Source organism: Metopolophium dirhodum, chromosome 3 (assembly GCF_019925205.1).
Source record: "Metopolophium dirhodum isolate CAU chromosome 3, ASM1992520v1, whole genome shotgun sequence".
Lineage (NCBI taxonomy): Eukaryota > Metazoa > Arthropoda > Insecta > Hemiptera > Aphididae > Metopolophium > Metopolophium dirhodum.
In genome coordinates, this window is record NC_083562.1 from 32,948,370 (window position 1) to 32,963,223 (window position 14,854).

At 31.6% G+C, this 14,854-nt stretch overlaps 1 protein-coding gene across 8 annotated transcripts in view; it reads right to left on the bottom strand.

Annotated features, from left to right (window-relative positions):
- The window catches only part of LOC132940339 (potassium voltage-gated channel protein eag), a 221,152-nt gene that overhangs the window by 148,995 nt on the left and 57,303 nt on the right, over positions 1 to 14,854 (bottom strand). For all 8 annotated transcript variants that reach the window (XM_061007871.1, XM_061007868.1, XM_061007874.1 and 5 more), the window contains exon 3: positions 11,690 to 11,744. The gene's annotated coding sequence lies outside the window, so the exon portion shown is untranslated. The remainder of the gene's footprint in view (positions 1 to 11,689; positions 11,745 to 14,854) is intronic.

A 14,854-nucleotide genomic window follows, 5' to 3' on the forward strand; every position in this document is an offset into this window, starting at 1 on the left:
TTTTATTAATCAATAAGAATAATTTAAGATTCGTCTTAAATTATATCATTATAAATTTTATAATTATATTAAATATTTCGTCCGTTTTGTATTAAAATAATATACTTGACGGTACTTGATGGTGAACTTGGCATGAACCAATTTTTTAGCTCCATCGTGCCATAAAGCATTTTAAATTAGTGGTTGGTAGTTTATTTAACATTTTTCCAACATGAAGCGACATGCATGACTTCCATTTATCAGTTGGCTGGTTTGTCAATTTCTAGAGTTCTAGTGTACACATTAAATTAATTTAAGCATATATATGTAATTTAAACGATCCTAGGAAATAGTAAAGTGCCAGTCATGTCTCCTCGGTAAAAATATAAAGGATTTCGTAAATACAATTTAATATCCACGAGCGTAATCAAAGGTTTTATAGATAAATACATTATTGGTGTTTTAAAAGCTTGGAATCTATCATTTTTTTTTTTTTTATACAGACTATATTCAACATAATTAACTTAACAAGATAATATGTAATATCACTGAAACAATGACAGTAATATGTGAGTTATTAGTTTGTAAAAAATTATGTTAACTTGCTTTCGACCAAAAATAATATTAAAACATTTAAAACTTTTTTACAAGTTTGTTACCGGATAAATTTACTCTAATATTAAGGGTTCCAACAAAAAACTAATCCTGCAGAACTAAACTTTGGTATTCCTTGAGTTGCAAAAATGAATATTATTCTGCATACTTCTCGAAAGTCCCCTAATTTTTTTTGTATGTATAAAATAACTGTGCAAGAGGAAGTAAAAAAATATATATTAGTTTGCTATATTATACAGTATATTGGTTGTGTATTATTTTAGGAAGTCTTTAATGATTTTGAGGAGATCAAAGCCTCTATTGGTGCCACTGTATATTGCACATTCAAAAGGAGATCATACAATATACTTAAGGTTTGGCGTCCATAAAAATATGAAATCAAAGTGATTAAAAAACAAAAATTTCCCGAGGGACGATGAGATCGTCGGGTCATCTACCCCATTTTAAATCCCTATTACATGGAGTTGGGTAAATATCGCTTAAACTCGGATGGTAATTCAATATTCCTTGTGGTTCATTATGAAAAAAAACATTTATTAACAGACAACTATATCTGGAACAGAAATTAGGTATACCTACTGGCTACTTTCATATCCAAAAATCATTATTAAACAAAATTATGAAGTTTTAATTTATAACTGATAGTTTTTTTCTTTAACGAAATTAAAACGAGTAGAATACATAAACATTAAACATAGGTACATATTATTATTATGCATTATACATAGTGCAAAAATGTATAGTAATTTTTTTTAAATATTAACGACGAATGAAAATTAATTGAATAAGATAATTTAAGAAAGGTAGATAATATTATATAATAGTGCAAGTACTCAAAATGTGCAATGAATAAATCTATAGCTAAGAAGAATTTAATTAAAAAAATTATCAAGTTTACCATTCAAAATTTCCAAAATTATTAAAACTGCATTATTCGTGTGAAAAGGCGTTTATATCAATAACAAATCTGTAAAATACGAAGAGATTCTAAGGGATTCGAAAGCACTGCACCGTTGCATCCTACAAAACATGTCGCTTATTGGTTGCCCGAAACCAATACCATAAACCAACGAATATACGTATATAGTATATGCATACTTAACAGTTAACATAAATATTTAAAATTTTTTCATCCTTTCTCGATTGTTATAATATAGTAACGGACGCTACATCACTTGTTGTGACATGTATAAGTCATGATGAGTTCGTGATAAAAATCCAAAATCTCCTATAACATTATATATATGATCACGATAAGCGCATGCGCTCGAGTCGATACAATAGTGTGACATAATAATATTATCGTCCTGGAAAACGTAGAGCGTCATTTCACGGACAATTCAACGCGAGATGAACTCGAGTTGTCCCGAGAGTAATATTATGGCCGATAAAGATCTCCAGACTATCACTATACGAGGCAATTGATTCCAGTGTGGCGTCTAGTTTACGTCATTCGTATATAGTATAAACGTATAATTATAATAATATTATAATATAACTTATAAGTACCTATAATAGTGCCCACACCATACACGTCGCCGTCGAGACCGAACTCGGTGTGAGCTCTTCCGCAGCGGATGGAAGTTCGGAAATCGTTGCGGAACGGACTTTGCCCCATCCCCCCCTTCGCACCCTAACCAAAGATCGTTTCTCGTAAACTTATACGGAATAATCAATTTAAACTAGCTACGCTGATATCCCCTTAGTCAATTTTTCGTATAAAACAATTTTTTTTTCATAATATTGTTTTTTATAAATTTATTTTCAACAGAAAAATTTATATTTCGTTCATCATAGTGGTGTTTTATTTTTTCTCATGACTAATGTTATTTTTTATTTCATTATCGAAATATTTTTACGACAATTTTGAATTACCTATATATATCGAAAGACGAGGATATATATAGTATAACCTCGAATAACTAGATTTTTCAATTCAAATTTAAAGTTTGGTGACATAGAAGCCTACCTCATAATATATTTCGGGCTAACCAAATGCCATTTTAATACACTCATTTATTTAAAAATATTTAATTTTTTTTTTTTTTAAACATGAACATTGACTTTAAAAATTAGTGTACCTATTAATTAAATGGATTTCCTTGTTCATATTAATGTTTTTAGTTTTACATCGATGACATTCCGATAAACATAAAACCATAATTTATCGCTAAATAAATTATAATACCTATTTTATTGTGTTATTAAACTCATCTGATAGTAACAACAATTTTTGTATTATTAACTACGTCTTAACGTGATTATACTAGTGTGCATAATCGTTTAATCCGAGAAAAGAGTTATATTATTTTATTATACAAATGGTGTGTGTACACCAGCTAATACCTGACGTGTTATAATAGGTATAATATACGATGCGGTGAACGCTGTAACCGGCGGCAATTTGGTTTTAAAACAATTTCTCCCACCACAACCATTATAATATATAGTATAATACTGTATACACTGTTCGCAGACAATAAACTAAATCTTCCTAAATCCCCGTGGTGATGTGTGCAGTGTTTCTAGAATCACAAGACCGCATGCAGTATCGCGCACGAACGATATTAGAAAAACACGAAAATCTTCTATTATATTGTTGTACACGACACCACGGAGCACACACAGTGTTTGGCGAATGAAATAAGCGATAAATTACACAATATAAACCAAAATAACTGGAGTAATAATGTATAGTTGTATGCGGTATTGTCGCGTGGTTCTCGAGTAAATAATAGACGTGAAACAGACGGTAGCAGTTGTCACTATAAAAATAAATGGGAATCGTATTTATTTTTTTATACATAGGTGGGTCCAATAAAAATCATAAACACGATAATATGATTACATATTACAGAGTAATGGATTTAATTTTCAATTTTCTATAGCTCGTTGAACTGAAAGGGTGCGCGTTTCGGAAAGATGACGACGAAGAGGACAGCGACAGTGAGGCAGCAGCAGTAAGAAGGGTGGGAGAGAAAGAGTGGTAAGGATACGCACAAGTTCGATTTAATTTAAACTTTGCGGGGTAGTAATAATAAGATACCGCTCGCTCTTTACAAGAGAATCTAATTAAATTAACGAGCTATTCGTTGTTTTTTACGTTCAGATGCTAATAAAAAATGATTATACGCATAAACATGATCATGCTTTGTAGACAGCTAATACTACGCTAATTAATAATTACATATATTATAAACCAAGAATGACTAAGTTGTACCTATACTTGTATGTAACCATATAGCGTAAGTATATATGTTGAAAACAATATTAGAGTATTGTAACACTACGCGAATTATCAATGGCACATCGGCTTAATTTACTAATTTAAAATATTTTCAAAAAAATAATATTAAAAGCATATTATATTAGTATGTTAATTGGAATTTTAACTTTTAAAGTAATAATATTGTATTGTATACTGCATTGTGTATGGGTTTTTGAAAGAAAATATTTAAGGTTTCATAGTGTATTAAATCTCCAGACCTAATAATCATCTTTTTTTATATGATTATATTTAAATTTATGTTGACACCAAAATACCACTTAATGGAAACAAATAACTATCTCCCAACAAAATAAAGCTGGTTGTACTACTGTAAAATATGGATTGGGACACGTAACAACAAAATCGATGAAAAAAAATATAATAACCAATTTCTAAGTGATATTGACGTATATTTGTAGGTACCTATAATAGGTATTTCGTTTTATTTGAACAAAGATGGCCATATTATTATGATAACATTACAAAAAAATTGTTTTTGTAAGACTACGTTCAATCGAGTTTTGTATGTTTTATACTGTATTGGAGTGCCCAGCTCATCGAATTACAGTGGTATAGTTTGAATAAATAATAATAATAACTATATAGAAAAAAACACGAATGCAATTGTAAGTGTAACCATAATATGGTCATTTCCGGGGAAAGTTACGTGGCTCGTCTTGTCGATGTGTTGCAAAACGACATCACAAGGACATTTGCATTGATAACTGTTCATCTTGGTAGTACACCTGCAGCAGACTCCCAAGAGCTTAAATAGACTTATTTCATCAATAATAGTAAATATTATATAATATTTAAATTTTTAAATGAAATACGAAGGCTGTAAAGCATTGGATGAGATTCATATACATTTTAAAGGTTTCAGATTGGGTATGCCGAACAGATTTTAAACTTTCAGCTTTGGTATAATACTGTGCTTGCTGCAGCTAGTGTTGTTAGTATTTTTCTCCACGATATTATTAACTTTAAAGCGTTGAATGTTGAATAATATTATAATATTTCAGTTTGCTAACTATAATAATCGTAGGTAACTTTAACGTCCGCTTAACGTTGACGTAACTCAACTGTAATTATAACTCTAGTTAATTTGTTTCCATCAACTCGACCCACCTTCGACTACGATTATCGTTGTCATCCGTCGCCGCCACCGCCGCCGCCACAAAAACCTATTCAAACGCTTAATCGTTCGGACATTCCACTGCGTAGTGTATATAACTATACAATATATTGCGGGTATGTGGGTGGCGCGTGAAGAACAGGCCCCGCGGAGAGACGGAGACGGATAGGCGCCGAGATCGCCGACTCCGCGCGCGGACAATAATATATATTATTATCTTCGAGGTGCGGTGCGCCGCCGTTACGATAATAAATCTTCGCGTGTTGGACGCGCGCGCGGATCGATCGACGCGGCCACGGCAAGTGCGCGCCGCCGCCCGTCGAACCCGAAAAGGTGGCCGTATATTATTATGCCTCTGTGCGTCGTGTACAAATGCCTCCGTCCGCCCGGAAAGGCATCACGCAGGGTCCGGTAGTAAATTTCCGATTTCACGCGCATCCGACCGTGCGTATTTGTGTGTACCTATATATATTATTGTTGGTGGGTGGGAGGGGGGGGTGTGTGCTATCTGTTATAAGCGCTCGCTGCAATAGATAATATTATGTCTACGACTACGCATCGCATCGCTCCGGAGACAGGCGCACACGATATAGGTACGAGGAGGAGGTCTGTTCGAATAGGAGGTAATATTATACCGGGAGTTTATTTTTTTAACGAACGCACAAATTAATATACCGCATTACCGCATGTAGGTATTATTTTAAAGAAATTTAGACGTTAAGACGGTGCACTCCATAAGGATGCAACTATATAAATAATGGTCCCATAATCCATATCTTACCATTTTTCAGATGTTTTTCTGAACCATCCCGAAGTTATAATATAAGGGGTTTTCTTTTTTAATAGTTTGATTTGTTTTTATTAAAAAAAATAAGTTTTAAATAGTATATATTATAGTACGTATAACAATGGAACCATATACATATGGAATTTATGCGGTCCTTTTTGCACAGACTATTAAGTCATGGAAAAAATAATCATTTGGGGCCAGATCAAGAGAATAGGGAAGACGCTGGACCGATTATTTTTACTATCCAAAAATTTACGATTTGACCACGTTGCATGTGCTTGCGCTTATTTCATTGTTGTTGTACAGATATCAGGTTCTTATCTGCTAGGGGAGTTTTTGAAGAGTAAAAATGTTTACGTATCACTATAGAATACCTGATTGATGTCTAATGTCTATATTAATTATAAAGAAATATCACATCTAGGATGATATTATACATTGTTACGTTTTCCTGGTACTTTTTAAACAGTCCTAGTTACCAAGAGTATAGGAAATAAGTTATCAGCGATATAACATTTTGTGGATGGGCAACATTGTTAAAATTACCAATTTCTAGACTGAATAAACTAAAAATTTAGAATTAAGGTGGCTGATTTAACAGACATGTTAATTGATGTACCGACCATGAACGATTGAAAACTGAACTGCAAAAAAACACAAAACAGCACATGGTAATAATTATTATTGACGATGTATTTTATTAGAACTAATTACAACCATAACAAGTGGGACGGTATGAGTATAAACAGAATATCAAGGTCTGCAGAATCTTTGCATCCAATGTACTAGAAACTGTAAAAAACGCAAACACTCGTTTAAATAAACCTTGAAAAATGCCAACATTTTCGAAATTGTGCAAAATAAACTTAATACAATTAGGTAATTCATTTTCTTGTTCCAAGCTTGACCGATACCAATAAGTACAATATTATGCACGAAACATTTTAAATGTTAACTAAGAAATGCGCGAATATTATGAAAAAAAAAATTAAACTGATAAGCTTCTTAAAAAATGACCTATTATTTTTAAAGAATTTATGTTAATTTAATAACTCTCATACAAGACTTACATCTTAAATATTCATTATAAAATGCCATAGCTAAAGATGTTAGATTCAGTTATTTCAGATATTATAGTCGTATTTCTAGTGTAGTTATTGTTATTTTTTTCAAATTTCAAGCAATAGGTTGTATATACTAAGCGTTCGGTCCAAACATATATTTTCAAACATCAATATTAATAAAAATAATGATTTAACACTTGGGGAAATGTTTTGTTAATATCTCTAGTTTCTATAAATAAATATATCTAAAACTAAATCGTTAAAATAAAAATTTAGATAGGATAGATTAAATACAATGTTCAAAAAAATCATCCGTGCCTAAAAAATATTTAGAATAACTTGAACCATTTTAATAAATAAATTGTTAAATGATAACATATGGGATTAAGTACGGTTTATGAATATGCCTTGTATATAATTATATGTGAATAGCGAAAAAGTCAGACCATGGGACACAGAAACGATTGCCGGTGTCATTGTGGGAGGGTATGTAATTTCGACGTAAATGGGAATGTGATGGTATAGATTATTATAGAGTCTATAATATAGACCATCGTCCATCGCCATTTGGAATGAAAACGATTCTGACCTAAGGTCGTTGAAAAGTTATACAGTTTTTGCTCGTACGCGCTTGGAAAACCATAATTCTGGAAAAAAATTGAAGTTTCAAAGTGTACCATGTGATGAACTATTATATACAAAACAATATAACATACGTATAATATTATATTGACTCGATTGCCAATCGATAGCTATGATAAAATAATGGTCATTGGTCGCTCGAAACTTTTGTAGTTTTTTCGATGAAATAATAGCAAATAAAAAATGTAATGGTATAATATATATAATATGTATACACAAAAAACCACCGTTATAAAAATTATATCTCTAAAAAGTTATTGTTGAAATTACTAATTTTTTATTTACTGATAAAATGTATTCGACTACAATGCAGAGGAAATGTTAAAAATAAACATAATATATTATATTATAAATAATGTAAAAGTTAATGTTACGTTAATTTTAACTTTTTTAGTTAACTAATTTTTTGTTTTTTTTTTTTAAAGAAGCTATAACTTGTGACTTAACCTAATTTTATAAATCTTATAATTCAATAAGCAACGTATTACAATATTGAAATTACCGATCAATACAGTTGCATAGGTTCAATCGTTTAATGTGGCAGTTTTATAAATGTATTAAAATAACACCCTAAATAAATTTGTCATCCTCACTCGACTCAATTTACTTTTTTTTTAATCAACTGTCAACTAATTAAAATTAAAACAATTGTAATGAAACCATCAAGAAATAATATAAAATAGTTTAAGGGAACAGCTAAGCAGTTGTATAATAACGGGTGGTGTGTGGTGTTTAATCGTCTATAACGAAAGAAAAAACGACATCGGTTGGACGGATTTTTGTTCATTAACAAGTTTACTATATTTCCACCGTAACCTCGTTTAATATATTTTAATAAACTCTTAGGGTTAAATCAAAAAACTAATTAACAAATATACTATTTTACATTTGACCATGATATTATTGTAGTTGAAAAAACTAAAATTGAATATATCAAGATTCGTTTTCAAATCGTTAAAATCTGTCAATCCCAAACCCCATAGTTTTGCCAGCCAACATCATTTAAATAATTATAGGTACTATAATACATGGTTTTGAATGGATTAAAAAAATGTACCATCGTGTAAGATTGACGCGTGATGTCTTTGTAAATTTAAAGTTTATGACCTGGCCAATGGAGAAAAAATATGTATAAAAAATTAAACTATCTGGTGATAAAAATAATGGTTGTTGTATTAAAAAAAAAACAAGTAGTATTAAGGCATTCACCGAAAAGTTTAAAATATGTTATAGTTATTATCCCAAAATGACTGAGATTTTAGTGGTACATAATATAATATGACGGAGATACTTTACACACCTATGTTATTTTAATATATTTTTCTTATAACTTTCTTTGTATTTAGGTTGGTAAGTACAACATACTACCTATAATACTTTTTTATAAACTTTTATTTCGGCGATTTCGGAGCAAGTTTATAGTTTGCGACATTTGCGTACAATATTATAATAATCGGGTGACGACGCCACCCACCGATTGTTAGCCTGCGATAAACCCGCCGAGTTGTTATCGTTTGGTACTTTGGTCCCGCACATTATACATTTTATACATATAATTATATTATAATAATGTTAAGGCATACACGTGATAATATACGCTATATGCACATGACGTATACGCTGTGCACAAGGTGACTTTTCCGTGACACACGTTTTCTCGGAAAACTTTTTCGCGTGTTTCGGTTTCCAGCTAGTAGCTACCTAAGTAAATAAAAAATATATCATACGATATCAGTGTTGCAAAACTTATGTGTACATTATATCAAACCAAAAACACATTTTGTTATTTTTGTCTGAGTATTATAATTGGTTGTCTTACTTACACCCACACTGTTTTTAAACGGCAGACACTAGGTATATTATATTAAAATTTTTTTTAATTTCTAATTCCTGATTCGTATAATATGTATATTTACAAGAATTTTAAGTTTTAATTCCATGGCAATTACCCTAATGTACTCGTATGACTAAATCGTAACTAAACTTTTAACAAACATGAATAATAATCAGAATATCATAATGTACCAAAACTAGAAACAAATTATTTAAAATAATAATTCAAATAGGGTTCAGCAAACACCAAAATATTTACCTATTATAGATATGGAAAAACATAATATCCGATGAATGCCAAATTTCTCTAAAAATTACGCCAATTGTCATAATTCATAATTTGTAATTATTACCATGTTATTACAATACAGTATATATTATGAACCCGTTGTGTCATTATGCGTTTTCAGATTTTTTTCTGTCGTCCGCATCACAGCACGACAATTCTTAGACCACGTAAAATATATACTTTTTGCTGTTGAAAAACTTTCAACAAACACATACAACTATAATTATTCCCTGAAACTCCAAAGAATTAACAAACAAAGTTTAGGTTAAGTTAATTTTAACTTTTTTTTACATAGGGAGTTTATTATTAACGTATTTGGTATTTTTTTTTCAAACTATAACAAGACTCTTGTTTTTAAATTAATTCAATTGTTACTTAAATCAAGTTTGTCCAACCCCTACCCCCCGTCGTGCAAACAACAACTTTTAATTTGGGAAATTATTCTAAACCCCTTTTATACAACCACTTTACATTATACGCGCGAGTACGTCGCATTATTATTCATGTATTATTAGAAGCGCCAGCCTCCATTATTTAAAACATAATTAATTGTCTATATTTAATTGTGGTTAATCTATTAAAAGGTATAATATCTTGTTCTCCAAAATTAACTCAAAAAATTTAAATACTATTAAAGATTACCACTTTTTTAAGACTACAAGAATTTTATTTTTATAATTTCTCTCAGAAGACCTTTTTTACAATTATATTATAACTTTATCACTACAACAATTATTATAATGCCATAGTCAAAACTGGTATGAAACGACCCATAAGTATGATATTCAAATAAGTATTGTAAAATCAGGGACGAGTAATGGTAATGATTTATTAGTGTAGAAGTCTTTGTCATTCAGGGTATTTTATCGGTAGAGACACACAATCAAGATATTTATTTTCATTTTTTTTCTTAATAAATTAATTTTCCATAACGCAATGTGAAATATGATACACATAAAATATATATTATTGATCAACAAACGTGTGTGCAATTACAAATATATCTGATATAACTATGCAATATTAAAACAAATATCTCTATACAAAACAAGTCACAACAATATTCTCCTAAACGAATAATGGAAAATATTGAGCACCTAAATTCAAGATCTGGTGGTTGTATAAAATCAGCCCCTCCGGCCACTAGTATTAAGTACAACATTTTTCGTTTTCTACATTTGTCCGTTTTAATCAAAAACCTTCTTTTGGAAGTTTGATAAGTTTGATTGAAACTCGTGTCCCAAAAAGGTGCCCACGGGTATACTATTTAATCTCCACATTTATCGACGAGCCCGTCTTATATTGTTTATTGTTTTCAAATAAAAACAAATTACGAAGTAAATACGTACTCACATATATGTATCATAATGTACGAATACACATACAAGTACGTGCATGATACAATGTTATCAATAAATATCAAACTTTTATAAGCCGTTATTACAGGTTCTAATATCCAAAATATAATATAATTATAAGATATATAATATTTAGTGCACTTGTCCTGCTTAGAAACGTCAATAATGTCAACCATGAGATACAATTTTAGATAGGAAACGGACGTTCAAATCTTCTAAAGGTTTATTATTACAAATAATACAGCATCAAGAGACTATTTAGTCAATTCACGATGTAGACAATATACTATTATATTTATATAACACATTACATACCGTTGAGACAGCTACTCTATTATGAACGGTGGTGATTAAAACGAATTTTATTACAACTAAAGCAATAAACGATCTTACATTTTTGTAAGAAAAATTATATTAGGTACCTACTTATTTATATTTTGAAAAATATCAATTCAGATATTATACTTATATAGTTATATAATAATTATAAATATGCATTTGTGTAGGTAGTATAGGCACGCCGTAAGTGTAATCGCTATAATATGTCCTAGGTACTATATTTTCCTTAATTTACTGTTTCTTTCAAATCAATATCGTTCAAAAAGTCGACTTCATAGTTCATTGTACAAACTAATACTAAATGAGTAATATTATAATTAATCTACTATTTATCGAGAATAGTACAGATTTTATTTTATTTTTATAAACGAACGTACCTGTAGTTTTTGTTTTATTTTGTTACGGTAGTAGATCAAGTAGCGTCCTCACTTTCTGAAAAAAAAATGTTAAAAATATTACATAAATAATAATATGCAAAAAAAAATTGTTAAGAAACAGTGACTGCCTCCACACTTTGTATACCTATATATTATATATATATATAATGTATTGAAAGCATATTGGAAATATTTTATTTTATTATATTTTTATTATGCCTGAAATTCAAATGAGTGCCTGCAGTGTGTTTGATTCTTATCGACCCATCTGGCGAGGACGAAAGGACATAAAGAAATGCAAAAATATTTATTTTTTTCATTCATAGCACATACAATAACTACGTGCATAGCGTTCACCTAAATGTCTTGATTTAATGCACGTCTATAACTCAAACGCTCAAACCTATTCTATATGGATTTACATAGATGTATTTGCAGTATTTTGAAATATTATAGGTAGATAATATAATATAATATATAAACATAATGACGAAATTCAAATGCGTATTATATTAAGTATAATACCTATTTATGACAATAAGTGTGTGATATTATCACTCCCGCTTCCCATCATCAAATAGTTTTAACTAAATGTTAATTTAGATTTTTATCGATGAAATAGTAGGTATTATGTGGTCGACGTGTATATAGTGTAGATGGTGATGTATAATTATTTGTAGTACTCTATTTGTGTTTGTATTTATATTTATGTACCGAGTTGTTGACAATGTTATTGATTACTGAAGAGTACCTATAATGGGCGGAAAGAGACTTTTCTAAGTATCGCTTTGCACATCACAAAATACTGTGCACATATTGATTACAATATGGTGATTGTAGCGCCTATAATCCGGCCCACGAGAGACCATTACCGTTTCGCGCATGTAGGCAGACGACAGTGATCGGTTCGAGGCACAATAAATTTCCCCAACTTTGTGCCTCGATGGTATAGGTTGTATATTATATAAATTATAGAGTCGAGTGTAAGTTGCCGAATGTACTGAACATTAACGAACCTTTGTCGATGAGTGAGAAATACGCGGGATCGGACGCGTTTTGGTCGGGACGCAGTAATGTTCTCTCGTGGGCAGGAGTATTATAGTCAGTATTCCTTTAAAAACCATTCAGTGTTAACTTTACTGTGACCAAGCGCACTCAAAGAGAAACTTTTAGGTTTGGTTGAGAGTCTATGATCATCGATTCAATTGATTCAATCCTGTATAATATTGTGTAAGCCACACTACTCAATCCCTAGATCGACTTTAATTCAGTGACTTTAGTGTATGAGCAAATAATGCGTTCATCTGAAGTCGTCGGTTTGAATTTCTCTTTTGGTTCGAAAGGAAAAAGTCGATCATCTTAATAACGGCGTCATTTGAAATGGATAACAGGACGTTTAGTTTATCCGTTAACAGCGCAATATAATATAATATAATATTTATTATACTCTTACACGTCGCGCTGTCAATTTACACTTCGAAACGGACCACAGTCGGTCACGCCGCGGTATATGTGAAAACCAATACCTATAGGTACCTGCAGCTGTATCTGCAGCAGTGCCGGCGGCGGGCGAGATCGATGCCGCGGTCGGATCGAAATAATAATTTATGTGCGTGCCGCGTAGGTATATCACCGGAACCGGAGTTGCAAAAACATACAACACAACCATAATAATAATGTAATATATTATTCGCTTTTGGAAAATAACAAATTTTTATCGTACATTCTAAACACCCGCTTCCACCACTATCACCACCGCCGTAGCACCTCTGTTCCCTATATACGTGTACATTATTATATTATACGACGGGCGCAATAAAACTGTAATCGAAAAAAATAACCGAAGCCGCCTCGGTGGCTACTCCTCCTCCCCCTCAACGACCACCACCCCCACCATTACTCGTGTGCCACTCCGACAGTATAACCATAGACGGCGGCTCCGGGGGACTGCGAGAGGGATGTTTTTCAACCACCCCAGCCCCGCCATGCTTCTAACCCACCTTTCCAAACGTCCCTCGACATTTCGGTCGACTTGTTTTCAATTTAACAATGCGACAGCAGCCGCTTTTAAATTAAACGGTGAACCAGATACCACAATAATATCTATATTCAATAATATATATATTACGCGACAAACGCTTAATAATAATAACAATATTCCGGCCGTTACGAGTATAACAATAATAATAATAGCGATATTTCCATCGCGTGAAACAGTAGCCAGCAAAGAGGACCCTCTCCGATGAAATTAAACTCCATCGATCGAGAACCGTTCGGACGACGGGCGGACGTGAGACGACAATACTCCGCGAGCAAGAGCTGATCGAGGACGACGTCACTGTTATTATGATAATAATATATATTGTATTAACGATAATAATAAGACGATATTATTGTACTCTGGGGAATTCAAATACGGTTGCAAAAATGTTTTGTTTTATTATATTAATTTATATCTGCTCGCGTTTATCTGCCATTCCAATCTGGGATCAAATCCCCACAGGCCGCAGGATCCACCCACAAAAACAAAACAAAGTTGATTAATAACCCTTGAATTTTTTAAATAAACGAAAATTGTTGATTAACAACGGAAATGTTTGTCTGCTGCATAATAAAATATTGTCGAATGCAATTTTATTTGCTATTATGTATACCTATTATACTTCGTGTCTTGTTTCGTAAAAGCTTTAGACTTTCCCATCACAAAATATTGTCAATTTATTGCATTAATTTCATCAACATTCTTCTGCATAATTATATATAACGTTGTGCACTCAAATAAATTATATCTTTCATCTTGAACCCCTCCACATTCACATATTATTTTGCTGTCCACCGATTCTTATTTTTTCATATTATTATTCCACGTGCGCCCACATTAATTGTCCTCTGTAGGATTCAGGGAGAAGGAATTTCCTCTATGCAGTTGTTCTCTTGGTTCTATCGTATAGACATTGTTATCTCTACGTCCCAGCATCAATTGTATCCATCGACGTATTCTTTCTCCTTTTATTGACCCCTGCTGCATTGGTTGACTTATTTTCAGGAAACTTGCTTGACTTGTTCTTGATTTCAATCGGTACAGTCCCGTACATTGAGCGTATTTTTTTCAGTTTATATCATTATTTTCTCTTTATCACCAACTACGCATAATATTCACAAATA